The sequence below is a fragment of the Triticum aestivum genome, chromosome 3D, assembly GCF_018294505.1.
Source record: "Triticum aestivum cultivar Chinese Spring chromosome 3D, IWGSC CS RefSeq v2.1, whole genome shotgun sequence".
In the NCBI taxonomy this organism is placed as follows: domain Eukaryota; kingdom Viridiplantae; phylum Streptophyta; class Magnoliopsida; order Poales; family Poaceae; genus Triticum; species Triticum aestivum.
In genome coordinates, this window is record NC_057802.1 from 477,208,839 (window position 1) to 477,216,320 (window position 7,482).

Consider the following 7,482-nt stretch of genomic DNA (forward strand, 5'->3'; position numbering starts at 1 on the left):
GGCACGTATTGTATTGTTGCCATCGAGGATAAGAAGATGGGGTTTATATCATATTGCTTGAGTTTATCCCTCTACATCATGTCATCTTGCTTAATGCGTTACTATGTTCTTATGAACTTAATACTCTAGATGCATGCTGGATAGCGGTCGATGTGTGGAGTAATAGTAGTAGATGCAGAATCATTTCGGTCTACTTGACACGGACGTGATGCCTATATTCATGATCATTGCCTAGATATTCTCATAACTATGCGCTTTTCTATCAATTGCTCGGTAGTAATTTGTTCACCCACCATAATACATGCTATCTTGAGAGAAGCCACTAGTGAAACCTATGGCCCCCGGTTCTCTTTCTTATTATATTGCATCTCTTTTATTTACATCGCATCTCGTTTTACTATTTTGCATTCTTTACTTTCCAATCTATACAACAAAAATACCAAAAATAATTATCTTACTATCTTTATTAGATCTCACTTTTGCAAGTGACCGTGAAGGGATTGACAACCCCTTTATCGCGTTGGTTGCAAGGTTCTTGACTGTTTGTGTAGGTACTAGGTGACTTGTGTGTTATCTCTTACTGGGTTGATACCTTGGTTCTCAAAAACTGAGGAAAATACTTACTCTACTTTGTTGCATCACCCTTTCCTCTTCAAGGGAAAACCAACGCATGCTCAAGAGGTAGCAGATGCCTGCTCAAAAATGCAATTAGATATCTCAAAAATGCCATCGTTAAGTTAGATGTTTGCTCAAAAATGCCATTAGACATTGTTATTTTCACGTGAAACCCGTTGACCATGTTATATGACAAAAATAAGCCGATTCTCACAATGATAAGTGTGGCCCCGCTTGTCACGAGTAACCAAGCGAATAATTTTACAGGAAAATAAGAACGTTGTTGGGATCAAGTAGGCCCCACACTTTATTTTACTGTAGTGAGATAGAGGGAGAGCTGGCATGTTGGTCCATCGGTATTTATGTCATTATAACATGGCAAAAGATATTTGAGTCACAATAATGGTGTCTAGCACAACACACCCCTCAAGTAAAACTAAGCACCCTGAAATTCTTTGACAAAACTAAGCACCCTGAAATTCTTTGACAACTAAACTGCTGGCTATATGATGTTGGCCATATATATTGTACGTATATAATGTGAAGAAACCAGTGGTAGTACTATACGAACTAAAAGATGAACTATAAGAAATACTAGTATGTACGTACTAAAGAGTTAAAGTAACAAGAAGGAACATAACATAGTTCTGCTGGGGGCTCAGCACAACACACCTCTCAAATAAAACTAAGCACACCTGAAATTAAACTAAGCAATTAATCCGATAGACACTGCATTAGAACCACCATGAGCAATGACACTGCCACCTTACTCGGACTCCTCGTCCACGTGCTCGACTTCGTCCTTGTCCCTCTTCCTCTTGGCCGATACTTCTTTGCTTGAACCACACACTTGGCTCTTGCTCTTCATCCAACCATTGTAGATATTGAAACAAAGGTAGGCATCCATTGCAGCGTAGTGGATGTGATCTATATCTAGTACATTCCACTGCCATGCACGATGAAACTTGGGCGAAGGTTTCTTCAGTTTACCGTACGAAGGATGAACCATGGCTCCTGCCAGGGTCAGCATTGAAGGCTGATCACAGGAGGGCACTAGCCCATTCTTCTGGAGGTCGAAGGGCTTGCCTGCAACGAGGCCTATCCGACCCAGGACTCTTATGTCAGTCGTAAAGTCTACAATAACGAATTTGACTAGGTCGCCCGCGAGGAACTTCTTAAATTCCTCGCACTCAACGTCGGCATGGCATATGTGGTAGACCAAGCACAAGTTATGCACGCAAACCTGGATCACGGCGGGCTTCATCTTCTCTTCCTCCTTTAGATTCTTCTCTTTGCCCAGGGCTGTGGTGTACTCAACATCTAGCCCAGCGACCCACTCATCATTTGAGTTTTCGAACATGCGTCTGAAGCGAGCAATGCATCCTTTCACCGTCGTGGAAGAACGGGTGTAGATGACGTCGAACTCATCGCCGGTGATGGTTCTAACCTTGTACTCACTGCCGATCATGGAGATTTGGGACGCCATGGATTTGGGAGGAGGGTTAGGATTAGTGGAACTGCCGTAATGTGAAAGGACGGGACGACTAGGAGCGAACTGCTGTAATGTTAAAGGATGTCTGGGGACGAGTAGGAGTGAACTGCCAGCGGTTTTTTGATTGTAAAAATGCTGAGTGGGGCGCGCGAACAACAGGGTAGTGGCTTGCCTGGTGGATAAATGGATTCATGCATAGTACTATGGGGGCCCAATTAGATGTCATGTCTACTCGACGCCCAATTAAATGGCTTTCGATGTCATGTCAAGCATCGAGAAAATTACAGGTCATACAAAGCTTTCCATTCTCCCATGATACGGGCTTCCGAGAGCCCTTCGATCTGAGATCGAATGGTTGCATGGCGTGATTCTAGACCTATGGGTGAATATCCTACTGTGGAGGGTTATTCTGCAAATTTTTAGCAATTTAGCAAGCGACCGTTCGATCTCAGGTCCAAGGGCTGCCAACAGCCCGTATCATGGTCACGCCTACCACGACCGTCGCCTCACTCGTGCGGTCACGCCCTTGGAGATTTAAGAGTGAAATGCGCCACTAATCCATGAACTCAAATTGATTGCACACTTTAGACCAACAACTCAAGAAATGATCGGATTTAGTCCCCAAACTCGTTGATTTGATCAAATAAGGCCAAAATCGGCCCGACCGGGAAAAACTTGGCTACGTGGATGCTATATCATCGACCCTTTGACTGCTGTGAATTCATTATTTCTTATAAGGGTCTATTTGCAAAGTGGACGGGTTTTTTCTCATAAACCATGCTAACGTCGTTTGGAGTGAAAAACTATTAAAAAATTGTGTTTCCCAGGACTTGAACCTTAGCCATTCACCTTAGACAATGCATAGAACGTGACTTCAATGCCAATAGCATTCGTAAGGCAACAGTCAAGCAAAACACAAGGAAAGAGATCTCCTGATTGAAAAACGATCGGATGGGAACGCCTGTTTTTTTTGCTCTCTCTTGATTCTATGTGAAAATATATATATACTGGGATGCATAGCAGTGTGCAAAGCTGGTGTTGTCCCAGTGGTCATTGAGACAGTGCATATTCTGAACAGACAAGGTCCAAATCCTAGCCAACACAATTTTCTATTACTTTTTTCACTCCAAACGACGTTAGCATGGTTTATGAGGAAAAACCGACCAATTTGCAAATAGACCCCTGTGAAGAATAGTGAATCCAGAGGCAGTCAAAAGCAATGATGACATGACATCCACGTGGTCGGGTTTTTTCCCGCCCGGCCGGTTTTGACTTTATTTGATCAAATCCGATCACTTCTCGAGTTGTTGGCCTAAAATGTGCAATCAGTTTGAGTTTATGGACTAGTGGCGCATTTCACTCGAGATTTAACACGGTGTGTTAGGCTATCAGATGTTGGCATGTCATACATAGTCATCCCTTAGTCACTCATACAACAAGGTTAGCTATAAGGTTGGTTATAAGAGTATTATTTTTTACTTCTCTCTATCTCTTTCTTCATAGTATTTATTGCATTTGCCAAGGAGTGACCTCTTCCAATGAAATGGTGCTTAGATAAGGTGCGAAGGGCATTAAATGGCTTAGCAACTCAAGTCCCCAATGCATAGGTGCTTAGTTTTTTGTTGCTAAGTTTGCTTCATTTAATTAGCTATAGACTCAAAATTGTCTTTTCACCTAGGTACACGTGCTTAGCACCGTTTCTTCCTGGGTCACCAAAATAGTCTCTCTCTTCTTAATTAACTTGCCACATCAAACTTTTTGCCTATGTGGCAGGCTTAGCACCTATACGAGCAAGTACAATAGTGGGCTATAAACCCGCTTACATGGCATTTTTGCATATGTGGAGGAAAGAGGCAAGGAAAAAGTGGAGGAGTGGGCTCTCATGCAAGAGCCAGCCTCTGTCGAACCGACTAGGCAGAACTGCCCCGCCTACCGCGCAGGAAAATCCCCGCCCTCGACTTTTAAATAGTACAGTATACTAATTTTGTATCCATGGATTGCGCCATGGAGCAAAGCCTCAAGAAAACGGCGTTACATATGTATGGAGTATACAACACGCCCGTCGCGTTTGCGTCGCACCCCAGACGGTCGGTCGGTCTGGCACGCTGCTCTCCGAATGGAGCATGCGTCATATTGCGTTTGCACACACATGTGGGACCGCAATTGAGAACCGACCATAGGCACACTCCCCGACCCGCAAGTCGGGTGAGTTAATAGAAGAGAGAGACGAGCGATAGTACTAGAGAAGTGTTGTACATACATTGGTGCCTGGACGATCCCTGCATGACACGGAAGATCAGTCCGTCCATGCATGTGACCAGACTCCAGCAGACACGCCTGGATTGGCTATCGTCTACATATCATGCAGGCTGTGTTGTACAGGGCTGTAGTTCTGATGAGAAATCTAAAAAAAGGTTTCTTGTCATCTCACAATATTAGGTGTCATGTCCTTCGGATCACTGCGAGGGTTAAACAACGACAACTGAGTTCCTCCAAGGCACTGGTCATTGGGGGCACATGCACGAAGACTACTGGTTGCCATCTAGGTCAAGCCGGCTATGTTAATTAGGACATCTATCTATGGACCCCTTTTCTATGAGTTTATCTTTAATTTGAGCTTTGATCCTTGTCTAGTTTGTCCGTCGGGATTCATGTTGTCTCCTTTGGGCAGTTAGGTTATTGTTTCTTGTCATGTGGCATTTTTTCGTGTTATATGTTATAATCCGGTGCTTCATATCAAAATGATGACAACTGCGCCTCTGGGGCACGTGCATGAAGACTTCCCGACAGTCATTGACGAGGTCAAGTCGGCTACGATAGACAAAAGAAAACTACTACTCCACTATATAGGTAGGAGCCTCCGCGCTTGCTTGCTAATGTTGCTGTCTTCACACTGTCTCGTCCTCTCCATATCTAAACACGACAACGGTGGCCACACTCTCTCTCTCTCTGCTCACTGCTGGTTACAGATCCAGCCGGATCCTCTCTGCCAGGGAAGGAGAGAAGGTGCAATGTTCACGCGGTCGTCCTCGGCGATGGCTCTTACCCATTTTCGGCGCGTCCCGATCAGCGTGTATTGTCGTTCTCTCCCAAGCATCGGGCTAGGGAGGATCTCTGATCCCTTCTTCCTTGCTGTCGTTGTGTGGGCAGATCCGGCCTCCCGCCGCCCACCTAGCGACATCCCGGTGACCCTCAGATATAACTTCCTTCGAAACCGGCGTTGCTCTACTTCCCGAGCTCCCGACGTTGCTACATTTGTATCTTTTACTATTTCTCAGGCCCCCTCGTAAATAGGATTGATCGGCTGTTCGAAAGCCACCTAAATTTTTACTGTTAAGAGGTAAAACTAGTTCATGCACTCAAATCTAGTACTACTTGGTTCAAACAAGGAAGAAAGGGGGTAGGGGTGGGGGAAGATTTGTTACCTGAATCTAGGACTTGGTCGAAAGAGGAAATAATGGGGGCGAAAAGTAGCAGAGAATGGCTATCCAACTGGTCTCTTGGTCTAATACAGAAATAAAGGGAAACGCAGTACAAACTCAATATAAACCCGATCTATTGGTTGAAAAAGGAAAGAAAGTGGGGACTGGGGGACAAGTCAACATAGTATATCCAGCACTAGATTTGCTAGCCTCACAGAGTATAAGGTGGCTATACCGAACAGAAATGGGACCAAGCCAGATATCATGTTCTGATGTTTGTTGCCCTGAGCCACTCTTATGTAAGGCCACTGGTAAAATATAGCAGTGGCACTGCTAAAGTAATGACACGTTAAACCAATGTTGTTTTCAATGTAATGCCTCCAGTAATATGAATCAATGGCACTTTTTTTTATGTCCTGCTAAATTTCCCATTAAGATAAGTTGCTTCTTTTCGTTAGGAATGCAACTGTCCTGGTCCGCCTACTCTCCCGTGCCCAAATACCAACTCTGTAGCAGCTGTTAATGTAATGTTGCTCGTAAAATGAAGCAATGGCACCATTAAAGTAATGTCGTATTCAACGGTTGTCATACTTAATCCTAATGCCCACACTAATATCTAGCAATGTTGTTGCTTTAGAAATTGCTATTGTCCTTGTAGGATTGCCATTCAGATAAGGAACATGCTTCTTTTCATTTGATGTATGTTTCATCACTTGTTAGTCACCCTCCTTTCCACCTTTTTTGTGCAAACAGAGATATACATTTCACGCTTGATCTTAGTTGAACTACACAAATGATATCCAAATTATAGTTGAACTTTCCAGGAGCTTCACAACCAACCTTGATGTTGCTCAATTTTATTGCAACGAATGAATAAGAAGCTCTGTGTGTTTCATTTTCTAATGGAAATGGAACCGGGCCTAGGGCCCTTTTCTTAAAAAATGAAGAAGAAGATGCTAGCTCATGGGACATTGCTTCATTTTAGGTGAACTGCACCAAAAGGTTCCATGAATTGAATCATCCATGTTGGTGACTGGTGTCATCCCTTCTACGATGGCGTTGACTGCAGATATGGTTCCCATCACGAGGTATGTTCCTTTTTGGTCTGACCGTTTGCCAAAGATCCTGCATGTTGTGTCTGCTCTTGTGCTACTGTTTTGGAACTTCCATGATAAAGCGGTAATGTTATTATTTTGCACCTTAATCTAGTGGCACTATTAATTGAGGCAATGTACTGGCACCGCTAGTGCCACTAATTTTTTATATATATCGAAAGAGGGGGTTTCCTCCGATTTCATTAAAGAAACCCTACCACAGAGAACCATTATCCGACAACATCTCAGTGTAAACGGGCAGTTATGCAACTACTACTAGAACGGACTGAGTACTAGCAGGAGACAAGTTCGCCACATAAGCTAGGCAGGTAGGGGGACGCAGCACCAGCTCGACCAAGTTTGGATTACAACCCAAATGCTACCACAGAAACATTAGGGGGAAGATAGGGACTGAAAGAGCTAGCTTCAGCATCCCAGTCTAAGCACCCCCGGCCTCCATCCTTGCGATGCACGGTACACCTCATTTGCCACCTACTCGACCCTAGTGCCACTGATAAAATGAGGTAATAATACAGTTAAAATAGAGCGAGTGTCCTCTCTATCCTTTCATTTCCAATGTAGATAAAGAAAGTGCTTCTCTTTGTTAGTATATGTTTCATCAACTAGTCCCATTGTTAATGTTTAAGCATTTCTGCAAATTGGGGTGTTTAATTTTAGTTTATCTGCACAAAAATAGAGATTGGAATGTCTCAAGGCCCCTCCTTGTACTACCGTTGTACACTGATGTTCATCACTGGCAGAAGGTGTATCGGGGAGACTTGGGTCGATTTCCAGTATGAGGCATCGCATGGCCCATCTCGCCCTCGCAGCATGGCATACTATGATACTATCGCAATAT